General features: G+C 39.6%; 1 protein-coding gene across 2 annotated transcripts in view; it reads right to left on the bottom strand.

The window, feature by feature from the left end:
- Positions 1 to 16,694, bottom strand: part of EBAG9 (estrogen receptor binding site associated antigen 9) — a 37,234-nt gene extending 20,540 nt beyond the window's left edge. Inside the window, exon 1 of one of the 2 annotated variants that reach the window (XM_053559210.1) lies at positions 16,404 to 16,694. The gene's annotated coding sequence lies outside the window, so the exon portion shown is untranslated. Of the gene's footprint in view, positions 1 to 15,626; positions 15,764 to 16,403 lie in introns of those variants that run through there. The other variant, XM_053559211.1, reaches the window with a different exon arrangement.
- Positions 16,695 to 17,059: the final 365 nt, after the last annotated feature.

The following is a 17,059-nucleotide window of genomic DNA, read 5'->3' as shown; positions in this document are numbered from 1 at the left end:
GGAAGCAACCATATAGAGTTCTCTCACATAGTTCAGTGATTCACAAGCACAGGGCTCTGTTAAAGAAATAATAATACTTGAGCCCCCCCGTAAATTAATTAAACCATATATTTCTGAGAAGTAAGATCTGGTAAGAACATTGTAATAAGCCAAAAAGGGAGATTAAAAACTACTCAATTGACAAGGTGGCAGAAAACAAGGAAAAGAAAGAAAATAACAGAGAAAAGACAAACAAAAAACAAACTGTCACAATGATACACTTAAGCCTAGCCATATCAATAATACATTAAGTGTAAATTATCTAAAATCCCAATTCAAAGGCAGAGACTGTTAGATAAAAAGGGAAGACCTGAAGAAATGCATTTTAAATATAAAGACACAAATAGGTTAGAAATATATACTATGCTAACATTAATCAAAAGAAAGCCGAAGTAGTCATTTCAATATCTGACAAATTTTAGATAAAATAATATAGCCAGGTATGAAAGTGGTGAACAATGGTAAAGGGGTCAAAAGTATGTAAGAATCCAAAACATAAGTCCTTTATAACATAATTTTGCCAATATCATAAGTAAGTGACAGTAGAGTCTACAGATATTAAAAGGTTATTGAAGAAATACTACCAAAACTTCATGCCTGTATTTGACAAGACGAAACAAATTGCCTAAAAGACACAAATTATCCAAGCACAAGAAGGAACAACCTGAAAATCTCTGTATCTTTTGAAGAAATTAGACTTGTAGTTAAAAATCTTCTAGGCAGATGGCCTCACTGTAAATTCTACCAAACATAGAGGAAGAAGTGATACTAATTCTACACAAACTGCCAAAAAAATGGAGAAGAAGGAATTTTTCCCCACTTATTATTTGAGGTCAGCATTATACCAGTACTAATACAAAGACATTACTAGAAAAGAAAACTACATGCTAATATCTTAGGAATATAGGCACAAAACTCCTTAATAAAATATTATTAATAGTAAAGTGAAACCAACAACATATACAAAGATAAAACATCATGACCATGTGGGGCTTAGCCCAAAAATCCAGGATTGGTTTAACACTTGAAAATAAAACTTAATTCAGTATATTAACAAACTAAAAAAAGAAAAACTAGCTAATCATCTCAATAGAGACAGTAAAAGCCATTAACATGTCTTGAACAATGTAATTCCACATACATTTCTGATAAAGACTCAGAGAAAACTAGGAATAAAGAGTACTTTCTCAACTTGATCAAGGACATCTACAAAAGACCCATTGTAACATGAAATTTAATGATAAGAGATTGACTCCTATGTCCCTGAGAACATGAAAAGCAAAAGCATGCCCACTTTTAGGATTTCTATTGAAACACTGTAGAAGAGGTGTTAGCCAGTGCAATAAAGCAAAAAAGGAAAAAGAAGGCATTTACATTAGAAAGGAAGGAGTAAAAGTGTGTGTAAAATAAATTCGATGGACTCTACTAATTCAATTTTTATTTATTTTCTTTTTTTTCTATTATTAAATCATAGCTGTGTACATTAATGTGAACATGGGGCACCATACACTGGTTTTATAGAGAGTTTGACACATTTTCATAACACTGGTTAATATAGCTTTCCTGGCATTTTCTTAGTTATTGCATTAAGACATTTACATTCTACATTTACTAAGTTTCACACATACCCTTGTAACATGCACCGCAGGTGTAATCCCACCAATCACCCACCCTCAACCCACCTCCCCCTCCCTCCCTTCCCTTTCCCCCTGTTCTTGGGTTATAGCTGGGTTATAGCTTTCATATGAAAGCCATAAATTAGTTTCATAGTAGGGCTGAGTACATTGGATACTTTTTCTTCCATTCTTGAGATACTTTACTAAGAAGAATATGTTCAGCTTCATCCATGTAAACATGAAAGAGGTAAAGTCTCCATCTTTCTTTAATAATGCATAATATTCCATGGTGTACATATACAATTTATTACTCCATTCGTGGATTGATGGGCACTTGGGCTTTTTCCATGACTGAGCAATTATGAATTGGGCTGCAATAAACATTCTGGTACAAATATCTTTGTTATAATGTGGTTTTTGGTCTTCTGGGTATATACCTAGTAGAGGAATTATAGGATTGAATGGCAGATCTACTTTTAGATCTCTCAGTGTTCACCAAACATCTTTCCGAAAGGAATGTATTAATTTGCATTCCCACCAGCAGTGTAGAAGTGTTCCCTTTTCTCCACATCCACGCCAGCATCTCTGGTCTTGGGATTTTTTGATTTGGGCTAATCTTACTGGAGTTAGATGGTATCTCAAGGTAGTTTTGATTTGCATTTCTCTGATGATTAAAGATGTTGAGCATTTTTTCATATGTCTGTAGGCCATGTGCCTGCCTTCTTCAGAGAAGTTTCTTTTCAAGTCCCTTGCCCAGCCTGCGATGGGATCACTTGTTCTTTTCTTGCTTTTACTTTTGAGTTCTATGTGGATTCTGGTTATTAAACCTTTGTCAGAGACATAACCTGCAAATATCTTCTCCCATTCTGAGGGCTGTCTGCTTGTTTTATTTATTGTGTTCTTGGCTGTGCAGAAGCTTTTTAGTTTGATCAGGTCCCAGTAGTGTATTTTTGAAGCTGCTTCAATTGCTTGGGTCATCCTCCTCATGAAATACTTGCCCAGTCCGATTTCTTCAAGGGTTTTCTTTGCACTCTCTTCTAGTACTTTCATACTTTCATGTCTTAAGTTTAAATCTTTAATCCAGTGAGAGTTTATCTTAGTTAATGGTGAAAGGTATGGGTCAAGTTTCAGTCTTCTACAGGTTGCCAGCCAGTTCACCCAGCACCATTTGTTAAATAGGGAATCTTTTCTGCAGTGAATGCTTTTAATTGGCTTGTCAAAGATCAAATAACGGTAAGTAGCTGGATTCATCTCTTGGTTCTCTATTCTCTTCCAGACATCTCCTTCTCTGTTTTTGTGCCAGTACCATGCTGATTTGATCACTATCAATTTATAGTATAGTCTGAGGTCAGGTAGCGTGAGTCCTCCTGCTTTGTTTTTATTTCTGAGTAATGTCTTGGCTATTCGAGGTTTTTTCTGATTCCTTATAAAACGAAGTATTATTTTTCAAGATCTTTAAAGTATGACAGTGGAGCTTTAATAGGGATTGCATTAAAATTGTATATTGCTTTGGGTAGTATGGACATTTTAACAATGTTAATTCTTCCCAGCCATGAGCATGGTATGTTTTTCCATTTGTTAACATTTTCAGCTATTTCTTTTCTTAGAGTTTCATAATTCTCTTTATAGAGATCTTTCACATCCTTTGTTAGATAAACTTCCAAATATTTCATCTTCTTTGGCACTACTGTGAATGGAATAGTGTCCTTAACTGTTTTTTCAGCTTGACTATTGTTGGTATATATAAAAGCTACCAATTTATGAATGTCGATTTTGTAACCTGAGATGCTGCTGTATTCCTTGATCACTTCTAAGAGTTTTGTAGTAGAATCTCTAGTGTTTTCCAGATATACAATCATATCATCTGTGAAGAGCGAAAGTTTTATCTCTTCTGACCCTATATGGATACCCTTGATCGCCTTGTCTTCCCAAATTGCAGTGGCTAAAACTTCCATTACCATGTTAAAGAGCAGTGGGGACAATGGGCAGCCTTGTCTGGCTCCTGATCTGAGTGGAAATGATTTCAATTTAACTGCATTCAATACGATATTGGCTGTGGGTTTGCTGTAGATGGCCTCTGTCAGTGTAAGAAATGTCCCTTCTATACCAATTTTCTTAAGTGTTCTGATCATGAAGGGATGCTGGATATTATCAAAAGCTTTTTCTGCATCAATTGAGAGAATCATATGGTCTTTGTTTTCATTTGTTTATGTGCTGAATTATACTTATAGATTTACGTATATTGAACCAGCCTTGAGACCCTGGGATAAAACCGACCTTGTCATGATATATAATGTGTTTGATGTGTTGCTGGATTGTTAGGATCTTGTTGAATATTTTTGCATCTATATTCATTAGTGATATTGGTCTACAATTTTCTTTTCTTGTTGGTTCTTTTCCTGGTTTGGGGATCAGTGTGATGTTTGCTTCATAGAATGTGTTGGGTAGTCTTCTGTCTTTTTCTACATTTTGGAACAGGTTGAGTAATATAGGTACTAGTTCTCTAAAGGTTTGGTAGAATTCTGACATGAAGCCATCTGGTCCTGGGGTTTTCTTTTTAGGGAGATTTCGTATGGTTGATGCTATTTCAGAATTTGATATTGGCCTGTTCAACATTTCCACTTGATTCTGGCTAAGTCTTGGAAGGTGACGTGCTTCCAAGTATTGGTCAATTTCATTCAGATTTTCATATTTCTGAGAATAAAATTTCTTGTAATATTCATTAAGGATTTTTTGAATTTCTGAGGAGTCTGTTATTTCGTCTTTGTCATTTCTGATTGATGAAATAAGAGCTTTTACTCCTTTTTTTTCTGATTAGGTTAGCCAGAGGTTTATCTATTTTATTGACCTTTTCAAAAAACCAACTTTTTGATAATATTGATCTGTTGTATAATTCGTTTGTTTTCAATTTCATTTCATTCTGCTCTAATTTTGGTTATTTCTTTTCTTCTACTGGGTTTGGGGTTGGAATGTTCTTCCTTTTCCAGTTGCTTGAGATGTCCCATTAAGCTGTTAACTTCTTCTATTTTCGTACTTTTGAGGAAGGCTTGCAGTGCTATAAATTTCCCTCTTAGGACTGCCTTTGCGGTATCCCAGAGGTTCTGATAATTCATGTCTTCATTATTGTTTTATTCCAAAAATTTAGCAATTTCCTTCATAATCTCATCTCTGACCCAGCTATCATTCAGCATAAGGTTATTTAACTTCCATGTTTTTGTATGAGTATGAAGATTCCTGTTGTTACTGAGTTCCGCTTTTATTCGATGGTGGTCCGAGAAGATGCAAGGAATAATTTCTATTCCTTTAAATTTACTTAGGGTAGACTTGTGACCTAAGATGTGATCGATTTTGGAGTATGTTCCGTGAGCTGATGAGAAGTAAGTGTATTCAGTTTTGTTGGGATGAAATGTTCTGTAGATGTCTGCTAAATCCAAATGTTAGATGGTTAGGTTTAAATCTAAAATTTCTTTGCTCAGCTTCTTATTGGAGAATTGATCCAACACTGCCAAAGGAGTGTTGAAATCTCCAACTATTATGGAGCTGGAGGAAATCAAGTTGTTCATGTCTGGTAGAGTTTCTCTTATAAATTGAGGCGCATAGATATTCATAATTGAAATCTCATCATAGAGTCTTACCCTTAAAAAATATGAAGTGGCCATTCTTATCCCTCATTTTTGTTGGTTTAAAGACTATTGTGTCTGCAAATAGAATTGCAACACCTGCTTTTTTCTGATTACCATTTGCCTGAAATATGGATGACCATCCTTTCACCCTGAGTCTATATTTATATTTTAACGTAAGATGTGACTCCTGTATGCAGCAAATATCTGGCCTGAGTTTTTGTATCCAGTCAGCTAACCTGTGCCTCTTTAGAGGACAGTTTAAGCTGTTCACATTAATGGAGAATATTGATAAGTCTGGTAAAATTGGGGGTATCAAGTTTTTCGAAAGTCCAGTGGACATTTTTAATCCTTTCACCACTCTGGAAGTTGGAGTTTGATCAAAAGTTTCTGAGTGAGTTTACTTTTGTGGTACAGGATTGGGGTGGTCATTGTGGAGGATAGGTCTGAGAATATCCTGAAGAGCTGGTTTGGTTATGGCAAATTTCTTCAACATATGAATGTCATTAAAGTATTTAATTTTTCCATCATAAATAAAACTCAGTTTAGCTAGATATAGGATCTGGGGTTGAACATTATTTTGTTTTAGGAGATTAAAAGTCGATGACCACCCTCTTCTGGTTTGACAATTTTCAGTAGAGAGATCTGCAGTCATTCTAATATTCTTCCCTTTGTAGGTAATGGATTTCTTATGTCTGGCTGCTTTCAGAATTTTCTCCTTCATATTAACTTTAGTGAAGTTAATTATGATATACCTGGAGGATGTCTTATTCAGATTGAGTCGTGCTGGGGTTCTGAAACTGTCTGCTACCTGAATTTCAGAATCTCTTGGCATATCTGGAAAATTCTCTTTCATTATTTCATGGAGAAGGGCCTCTGTGCTGTGGAAAGCCACTTCATCACTTTCAGGGATTCCAATGAAGCGGATATTAGCCTTTTTCGAATTATCCCAGAACTCTCTGAGCATGATCCGTTTTTGTTCTCCATTTATCTTCCTCTTTGAGAGTTTGGGAGCATTCAAAAGCTTTGTCTTCAATGTCAGAGATCCTTTCTTCTGCTTGCTCCACTCTGTTACTGAGGGATTCTATTGTATTTTTCAGATCTTTGAGGGCTGCAAATTTTTGCTTCAGTGCATCAAAATCTTTGGTGGTTTTGTCTTTAAATTTGTTAAATTTTTGAGATAACTTTTGCATGTCACCTCGAATTCCTAATACTGACTTTTGAATTGCTGCTCAAATATCTAATTCCAAATTTTCCTCCACTTTATTAATCTTGTTTGCAATCCAAATTCTGAATTCGATTTCTGACATCTCGGCCAGTTGTTTATGAATGGGATCTTCAGTTACATCTGCCATATCTTTCCTTGGGGGGGTTTGCTCTATTCTGGTTATTGATGTTACCAGAGTTTTCCCACCAATTCCACCCCATGATTGTTTTACACCCTTTGATTTTTCCCCTGGAGCTTTGTCGAGGACCCGTACAGTGCTGTGGCATGAGAGACTGGGGCCCTGTTTGGTGTAGCGGGGCTAAGTGGTTCTGTCTTGTTTTCAGCTGGTTTCTGTTCGACCCTAGTGAAACAGTTACTCTGGGTTGAAGTCTCAGCTGTGTAGAAATACCAGCAATTAGGTCACGCCACCCCCTACAGGCAACACTTGGAAAAGGAAAATCAAACCTTCCTACAACCACACACCCAGGGCACCAATTGAATAGTCCTCAGGCGACTGGCTCAGTTCAAAAGGTCCAAACCAATTGTCTCAGTCAGCACCTGTCTCAGGTGGGAGAGCTTAAAAGATCTCTGGCAACTGGACTGCAGGTGTCTGTTGACAACTCAAATATGACTTGCTCCTTTGCTCTGTGAAGTCAGGAGGATCCATCCAGCAAATAGATTAGTCTGGGAAGGTTGATGCCTCCTTCCCCACCTCGCACCTCTGTCACACCCAGTCACTGATAGCCCGCATGGCTCTGACACAGTTGCCTCCAGTAAGTAGATACTCCAGGGATTTGCACCTGCCTTAATCACAAGGAAATCTATATCTGCTCAGCCAGGCCGCCGCTTTCTGTCTCTATCCAGCAGGGAGAGGTGAGGCCTGACAACCTCCGGCGCTTGATAGAGGCTGGGGTGTGTTCACTCAGTTCCAGCCCTGCCCCTGATTGATGTTACTGACAGAACAGAACAACTTTGTGGGAATTTGTTTCTGTCCCTACTAAATTCCCCTGCAGCAGAGAAGTTGTTTTGAGTTCCCAGAACCTGTGCCTCAGGCCCTGTCTTTACTCCTGCAGGTTTGTATTCACAGCACGATTAGCTGTCAGCTCTAGCCTCCTGCTTGTTATTGTTGAATGTGAAAATTGGAGTTGGGGAAAATAGCCAACCCGAGGATTTAGCAAAACACCAAACTCATTGAGGCCAAATGAACAAATAGATAGATAAAAAAGGCTACCAGACACACAAGCCCACAGATGCACAATCAGATACACATACATACACGGACAACAACAAAAAACTACAATAAAAATAATGATAATCGTGAGATAATTGGGAAAAAAGGTATAAAACAAAGAAACAAAATGAACAAACAAAAACACCTCTAAAAATCTGATGTAAGCATTCTCAGAAACCATAAGAAAGCAAGAAGAGGAAGAGAGAAGGGAAAAAGTAGAAAAAAAGAAAAAAAAGTGGTGTTCATATAGAAGTTAAAAAGAAAGAAAAAATTAAAAATAGAAAAAAAAAATAAAAAAATAAATTAATTAATTAACAATAGTTCCTCCCAGAAAGTGATGAGGAAAAGGGAAAAAAAAAGCACCAACAATAAAAATATTATTCTTGTAAATGTGTAGAAACATACATCTTTATGTATGACATAGGGATCAGGTTTCGCAAGAATATATTTATAATGCAATATACTTTCTGGACACCAGGTGGCGCTGTGAGTGGTTCTCAGACTTATACCTGGTTCACGGTTTACACTGTTACCATGACTACCCTACCTGGCCAATCACCATTTTGGAGTTTCTGTAAAAGTTTATTACCTAATTATTGTCCAAGCCCAGCTGCTCTGTTCCAGACAGCACTCCTATCCGACCTCCGAACTCGATGCAGGAGTCCATGCTTCACAGATCTTTACACTCTGCTCCCATGTTTTCCCATAAACTGCTAACTGCAATTGGCTATGGGGGAGGGTGCTGGCTGTCGCTGCCTTTAGCTGCTGCAGCTCCCGTGGCTGCAGCACCCGGAGACCTTATCCTCAGTTTTTGTGGCTCAGAGTCTCACTTTTGAATCTGGAGTTTTGAGTCCAGCCACCCGCCAGTTCACGGCGCAGCCTGAACTGCCAGCCCACATCAATAATCCCCACCAGGAATGGTCCAGTCTATTTAATCACTCCTGTTGTTCTGGGGTAAGGTGTCCACCATTTCGGACAATTCAAAATGTCTGTTTCCTGGACTGCATCCCTTCCCTTCAATTTTCCATCGGGTTGCCTAGTCCCTTGTGGCTCTGAGTAGGATCCCTTTCGGGTCACTAAACTCGGCTCAGGAATAAATTTTCGTCAATTGGGTTTTGCCAGGAATTGCAAGCTGCTGTCCTCCATGAGGGAGGGGCCTGCCGGCCAGCACCGTCAAACAGGAAAAATCTCTACAACAGAGTCCGTGGTTTTAAATGACACCTCATATACAGCAATCCGCCAATTCACTGCACATCTCCAGCTGTCTGTCCACACCAACATTCCACGTGGGGAAAAGATCCAGACCCCCCCTTCCTCTCACCTGATGACCTGGGAAAGGTGGGCTACATGTCCGTCCCATCCGCCATCATGGTCCCTAATTCAATTTTTATACATTAACAACTAACAATCAGAAATTGCAATTTAAAAGAATTTATATGAAGACAAAAATTATAATACTTAGGGACATTATCTTTGAAAATATAATGCACACTGAAAATGACTAAACAATTGCTTAAGAGAAATTTAAAAGACTTTTATTAATTTTAAAAGACTTCTTCAAGGCTAGAAGACTCTTATTGTTAAGACATCAAGTATCCTCAAAGTGAACTACAGATTCAGTGTAATCCCAATCAAAATCTCAGCAGGTGTTTTCTGCAAAACTGGACAAGCTTACTCTAAAATTTACACAGATATGCCAAGAGTCTATAACAGCCAAAACAACACTGAAAAAGAACAAAGTAGAACAGCTAGCTCCAACTGATTTCAAGACTTGTTATAAAGCTATAGTATTCAAAACTGTAGTACTGGAATCTAAATATACACACAGATCAACAGACCTAATACAGAAACAGACCCACATATGTATGAACTGAAATTTGACAAAGGCCCAAAGCAGTTTGGAATAAAAAGGATAGTCCTTTCAACAAACAGTGTTGGAAAAACTAGCTATCCATATGCAAAAACCAAAACAAAACCCCAAAAATCCTTTAGTACTTATTTGGCACTATTTACAAAAAGTAACTCAAAATCCATCACAGACCTACATGTAAAATCTGAAATTTTTTTTTGGCCAGGGGGTAAAAAAAAAAAAGAAACAGAAAAAAATCTTTACAACTCTGGGCTAGGCAAAGATTTTTTAGATAGTACGCCAAAAGCACAATCCATGTAAGATTGATACACTGGACTTCCCCGAAATTAAAAACTTCTAAAATTCAGAGACACTATATTAATGGAATGAAAAGACAAGTCACAATGTGGACTAGGAGAAAATCTCTGCAAAGCATATGTCTGATAAAGGACTTGAATCCAGAATATATAAGAACCTCTAAAAACTCAGTAATAACATAATTTTAAAAAGGGCAAAGATCTAACTAGACACTGCACAAAAGAACATATGCAATGGTAGTAAGTATGTAGAATGGTGGTGAACATCATCAATCATTAGGGAAATGCATTAAAGCCAGTTACAGTAACGTGATAATATATGTCATTCAGCTTCTTAATTTTCCAAAGGAGGGAATAAAGATAACTAAGCTTAACAGTTCTGATCAAGGTGAAGTCACCAGCTAAAAACAAAGTTGTCACTCCAACATACTGACCTCTCAATACGGGAGTAACTAACACCAAGGAAGGCTATGTTAACCAGTGTGATGAAAATGTGTCAAACGGTCTATAAAACCAGTGTATGGTGCCCCATGATCGCATTAATGTACACAGCTATGATTTAATAATTAAAAAAAAAACTACAGTTGTTTTATACCAGTATTCGGAGCACTGACTTTCTGAAAAATGAAAAACAAATAACTTGCTATTTTTTCCCCCAAACAGCATATTTGGACTTCAGTTCTGTATTTTTCACTTAAAAGGGGATAAAACCCAACTTAAGTATTGTATTCTGCTATGTATAATGCTCATTTTTAGCCCAAATTTTTGAAGAATAAGGATGCACATTATACATGGATAGTACTAGTTCCATATTTATATAAATGTTTTTAATTCTTTTATTTGCACTTAATGAGTGTAATTCTAGAAAGCAATAATGATATCCATATGCAAAATAATACCCTGGAATACAGTAATGACGCTCCCTCTGCACTTCCCCCTTCTAGGCCTGTCCCTTCACCAGGCAGGCACTACAGCTGGAGCAGCCTCCAGCCTGCCTGGCCAATTGGGTCACCAGCTACCACCACCATCCTGGAAGCAGGCACGCTGCCAACAGTAACATGACAGTTAATGCCAGGAACCCGGCAAAAGGCAGGCAGAAGTGGCTGCACACTGGCACTTCTTTCCCTTACGAGAGGTGTACGGTGCAGAGCCAGCCTGCAGAGAAACTGGAAGCAAGCCCAGGCGGCAGGGGAGAGCGGTCCCAATGACCTGAGCACCCAACCTCGCCCAACTGTCCCCTTCCAACCCACCCCTTTCCCATCTCCACATCTTCTCATTTCTTCTTCCTACCTATGTCCATTGGTGGGAATGGGAACACAGCTGCTCCGCTGAGAACCCCAGCAGGATTATTTTTACTGGGAAGCCGCTGTGAGGGGCCAGAGCTGGCCTGCCTGGCCTGGGCTCCTGATAGTAGATCCTGCCTTTGCTGGGCTGCCTTATCTCTCAAACAGCTGGCCCAATTATGAGGCCTCCAGGACACCACACTGGGGACCAAGTTCCCTGAGCCAGCATCTAGAAGACCTAGGTTCTGAGACCCGGTTCTATTAGTAGCCCACTGTGGTGACACTGGGCCTCTTGAAGGTATCATCTGTGAGGGTATCTGGAAACGAAACATGACAGCAGAGGGGTACCTGAGATTGTAAATTTAAGCCTATGACTTGTGTAAAGCCACAGGTGTTGAGTTGGCATAATTTCCCAAACTTCTCAGTAAGAAGAACCATTTAGGATGCTTGTTAATTAACAGATACCAGGTCTTTCTTCTGGAGAGATGATTCAGTGAATCTGAGTGTAGTTCAGGAGTCTCGTTTTAACCAGTCCCCTAGATGATTTGCAAGATTTGCAAGTTTGGGAAAGACTGGTGTCATACATTCTGATGTTACTGAGTGCCCAAGATCTGGATGGCTTGACGAGTTCACAGTCTAGTCACTCAACAGAAATGTAAATCCACAGTATTTTACTGGGATATCATCAACAAAGCCTCCTCCACAGAACGGTGTCCTGGGGACCTCAAAATGGGGCCAGCTCTGCAAGAGATGAAGCAGCCTGGAAAGAACAGTAATCTACCATCAGGAGCCTGAGGTAGGCGGCCCAGGCCTACTACCTCACACCAGCTTCCCAGAAAATAAGCCTGCTAGAGTTCCCCGCAGAGTAGCCACGACCATATTCCCACAGCTGGCTCCACACCTCATACCTCTTAGAAGAGAAGGAATTGCTAATGTGTGGCCATTTCTGTCCTCCTTTAAAAAATTAAAATGCAAGATTTTTCCCTGAAAGTTTGGGCCAAAAATGTGGGTGCGCATTATACAAAGTAGCACATTACACGAGGTTAAATATGGTAAAAATTATCATGTATCCACATTAAAGGGACAGCTATATATTCCTTCTTTTTAAAATTGAAATTATGACTAGTTTTTTAAATTACTTTATAAAAGTATAAGATAAGCATTAACATTTACAAATACAAGATTTAAAATCATCTTGGATAAATACAGCATCCTGCTACTACAGTAACACAGTTTTAAAATGCATTTCATGCATTTTAAATGGATTTCATGGATTACAGCAAAAACACTGAGTTTTGTTTTTAATTCCTAAATATAAGCAATAACCTCCTAAAGTCTTGAAAATGCCATGTAATACAGTTTTTCACCTAATGGACTATTTCATTTAATGGGTCAAAATTATATAGTAAAAAATAGTGGTCACCTCTAATGGGAATATAGAAGCATTCGAGAGCTAAGATCTAATCTCTCAATCTGGGTGGTTACAGCACCACATATTTAACTGCATACACTGTTCATATGCTATATCTCAATGTAGAAATTCAAAACAAGCACAAGAAACTAAAACATCTATCTAAAACATCCCCAATTAAAAATGCAACAAAGTTATTTTCTCCTTTCTCTTTTATCCCCTTACATTCAAATACAAAAAAAAAAACAAACAAAAAAAACCAACCAACCCTTATTCAATTTCCTAATACTGCCCATATGCTTTCCTATTCTTACCCTACCATAAGCCTTTATTCTCTCTTGCTGGACTACAGTAAAGTCTTCTTAATTCTAGAATTTTTCTCTTACTGAGAAACTTACGCATTCTATTTTGTAATATAGTTATTTCTATATTTCTACTTTATCTGCCCTGCAGAATCTTTCTGTAGTTTTATTCATTTGGTACCTTCAGTTACCCTTTGCAAAGTAAGATGTGAAAGATTTGATTGCTTTACTACGAGTAGAATGATACAATTAAGATGTTGAGTACAAGCTTCACTTAAAGCTGATTTATAAAGAATAAAACTCTCTACCAAAGAAAAGCAAACTATCCTCAATGAAAATTTAACAAAAATTTTTAGAAAAATTATAAGCAGAAAGTTAGAAAAGAGTGTGTGGTGCCAGTAGGGAAAGGGGATACTTTGAGGAGATACTCCTATATTAGGACATTTTAAAGAAAAAAGACAATGTTTACTATTCAGGACTGGGAAGAGGGGTCAGTTTCAGGATTTACATGAATGAAGAGTTGAGAATAAACTTCACATAGAGCCTTGGTAACCACAGCCATCACCTTCCCACAAATATTGTTGGTGTCACTGTCCAATATGTACTTGTCAATTTGAATGACTTCTGAGTAACTAATGGGAAATAAAATTTGAAGTTTTTTTAAATAGAAAGCCAGAAAGCGAGACTATTATTAGTTACAGAATAGAATTACCTCCTTGCAATTGAGACTATCCTCATTCTGTGGAAAATTTGCTTTTGTGATTAATGAAAGAGAAGGACTAATATTCACTGTCTACCAAGCACTATCTAAATATTAGCACAGTTTACCCACAAAGCCATCTCATGAAATAGATATTGTCTTTGTTTCACAGAATTAAACACAGACAGTAAGACGTGTTCCCATGTTTCTATACCCAATCACTTGATTCAAACCTAGATCTATTGAATTTGAAAATCAAGTATACCTAATTAGTAATAAGCATGTTTAATAATTCAGTGATATTATAATTTCCAAAATAACCTTCCAATCAGGTGCACTGAAATGGGAAAAATGCAATCAAGCAATATTTTTGATTCTATCAATTATACCGATTTATAAGGAAGAATATCCTTTGGGACCTATATTTACTTAATGGTCCAATTCAATTAAAGAATATACATAGTAGTATTAGCACTGTGCAGTGAAACTCTATGTTCATTCTCAATTGTCATATGTTACGCACTTACTCCTGCAGAATTCAAGGGACAGCAGAGTCAGGTCCCCACCAGTCTTGCACTATTTGGTATTTCAAGCTCTTAGCCAATGCAAGGAACATGGAAGGTACCCAAATATTTGTTGAATGGAAGAAAATTAACATTCTTTGAGCACTTAATACGTTCAAAACATAGTTCCAGAGAATGTCCTATCAAAAGAGGTATGTTTTTCACTATTCCCATTTAACAGATGAGGTTGACAATGAAGCTCAAATTCACTCTCCTAGGATTTAAAGAGAAGTGAAGTTCTGATTCACTCACCCAGGATTTTTAAAGGGATGGACCCCACCCAAAGCCTGGACTTTCCCAACATCATATTCCACTTAAGAAACTTTTGAATTACATGCGCATTGATACGGGGTGATTTTTATTTGTCTTTTTTTGAGACAGAGTCTCACTTTGTCACCCTTGGTAGAGGGCAGTAGCTCACAGCAATCTCAAACTCTTGGGCACAAGCCATCCTCTTGCCTCACTCTTCTAAGTAGGGACTACCGGTGATTGCCACACCACCAAGCTACGGTCTCACTTTTGCTGAGGCTAGTCTTGAACTTGTGAGCTCATACACCCTGCCCATAGTACTAGGATTACAGGTATTGAGCCACCCCACCAGGCCTCCAGTGTGATTTTTGAAATGCCTTCTAGCTGCACAGTCCCAGACTCCCAGACTGTCCCTTCCCCACCCCCACTGAACCCTGTCCTCCCCCTTCCCTTTTATGGGAAAAATTGTCTTCTACAAAACTTAGAACTGGGAAACTTAGGAAGTGGACTGCACAACAGGCGGTGTGCAGCAGGCAAGGGAGCAAAATAGCTTCATCTGTATTAAAAGCTGCCAGGCATTCTTGGTGGCTGGCATCACCACCTGAGCTCCGCATACCCACCATCCAAGGCTGGGGGCCATTGCCTAGCTCACAGATTCGGTAAGAATGTATCTCAGACTACTTTACATGTTGGTTGCTTTACAATACATTCTAGAACTGAGAAACATTAATATCTAATTTTAAAATTAAAACTTCCTCAGAAACTACTAGGAAAATACAAAAAAAAAAGATGTAGGAGAATAAAGTACAACATTACGAAGCAACCTAGTCTTACTCAAGGACTTTTGAAGAAATGACATCTCTAAGAAAACAATAGGAATGAGATCTCTGCTCTGCCGATTAAAAAAAGATTTTCCTACAATTTAAAAAATAAGGCTGCATTAGAAACTGATAAAGCTAATGTATCTTTTCTAATTGTAATTTAGAGATCTTTTCAATAGATTCAATATATCACAATTCATAAATCAAGCCAAGCCAAAGTCTGTTAGTACACTCTAGACTAAACGAGTCTTCAAGGGCTTCAAATAAAAAATATTTTAAAACTATATTTCTGAATCTTTTAACACCAAAATTTGAAAAAAATGTATTATTTCGTATAGCACCGAATACCCTCAAATTAAGTTTGTAACTCTCTGAAGTGGGTTAAAATAATAACACAAAGCACTAAAATGAAATTTACCTGGACTCACTTAATTTGAAATACAAAGGTTCAGCAGTGGCAAGAAAGAGGAAGCGGGTAGTAAAATCCAACATCCTGCTACCATCTCTGGCAACTGGAAGTCAGGCCCTCCCATACGTGACACCACTGGGACCCGCAGAAAGGCAAAGTCTGGTTTCCTGCGTGGCTCCAAAAGGAAGGAGTTTCATAACTGAAGTGGTTTAATTTCAGATCATCTACGTAAATTGATGAAGAAAAATCATACCCACTGCACAGATGAGAAAAACACTTAGCGTTTCGAGGTTACACAAGCCAATGCCTTGCGCACGGCGTGGTGGGAAACGCTCCAAGTTGCCAGAGGTGGGTGCCAGGTGGGCTGGGGTTTGGATTTTGGAAAAATCTGCTTGGAGAGTTGGGAGGCCTGTGAAGAGGACAGGAAGGACGGGCACATTTCCCCGCGGGAGGGCACTTGGGCTGTTTTCCGGGCCAGTGCCCCGCAAGCCGGTCCCCCATGCGTGAGCGCGGCATGGAGAAGGCTGCGCGCCCGGGTCCCGCTCCCACTCGCTGTTTCCACATCCCAGAGGTCACCCTGAACCGGAAACAGTACCCCGCAGTCGAGTCGGGCGTCGGGGGAGGCCGCGTGGAGGGGCGAAAAGGAAGGTGAAAGGGCAAGAAGTGCGGGGTTAGGGGGAGGGCTGACGGGGAAGGGTAGATGATAGCCCTAGGTGGGAGTGGGTCGGGGTGGGGATAAGGAGAGAAAAGCCCCTCGCGGGGCGCGCGCGAACCGCACTCACTCACCTGCCCCTCCCCCTCCCCGCCCGCCCGGCGGAGGCTCCGAGCTGCCGCGGGCCGCGCGCGCACACAAGGCGCGCGTGCGCGCGCTGCCAGTCGCTTCGTCGAGCTCGCGCTCCGCCCGTTTAGTCCCAGCCCTGCTCATTCAAAGCCGGGCGCGCGCCGCGTCGCAGCAGCGCTCGCTGCTGCGCAGCTGCCATGGCCTCCCCCTCCCGGGAAACCTCCCCCAGCCACTCCTCCAGTCCCTCCCTTAGTCCCTCCCCCTTCACCCTCCTTGTTGTTTCCAGGTTCGCACTTCCGCACTCCGCCTCACGTCCTGTCTGGACCAATAAGCGAGAGGTTACGGGTTGACGTCAGGAGTGGAAGCCAATAAACGCCTCGGGGCGGGGCCAGCGGCGGTAGAGTTGAAGAGGTTTGGTCCAGGCTATCTTTCTTTGACCGTAGCAAGCTGTGTGGACCTTTTCCTCCCAGAGTGCCTTGGCAGGTTGCCCTGCTTACCACTTATGCAATGTGCTCCCACTCGACAAGTCCTTTCTCTTCTACCCACAGAACCCCTCTGGCCAGATGGGACCAAGGAGAAATTGTAGATTACAAAAACTGAGGGATCCCCTTCTGTCTTAGGATGATTTGAATATGCCTAGGGTGCTAGACAGATGCTAATC

The sequence above is a fragment of the Nycticebus coucang genome, chromosome 13 (genome assembly GCF_027406575.1).
Source record: "Nycticebus coucang isolate mNycCou1 chromosome 13, mNycCou1.pri, whole genome shotgun sequence".
NCBI lineage: Eukaryota > Metazoa > Chordata > Mammalia > Primates > Lorisidae > Nycticebus > Nycticebus coucang.
Note: the sequence above shows the minus strand (reverse complement) of the source record. Positions and strands in the feature narration are given on the sequence as shown.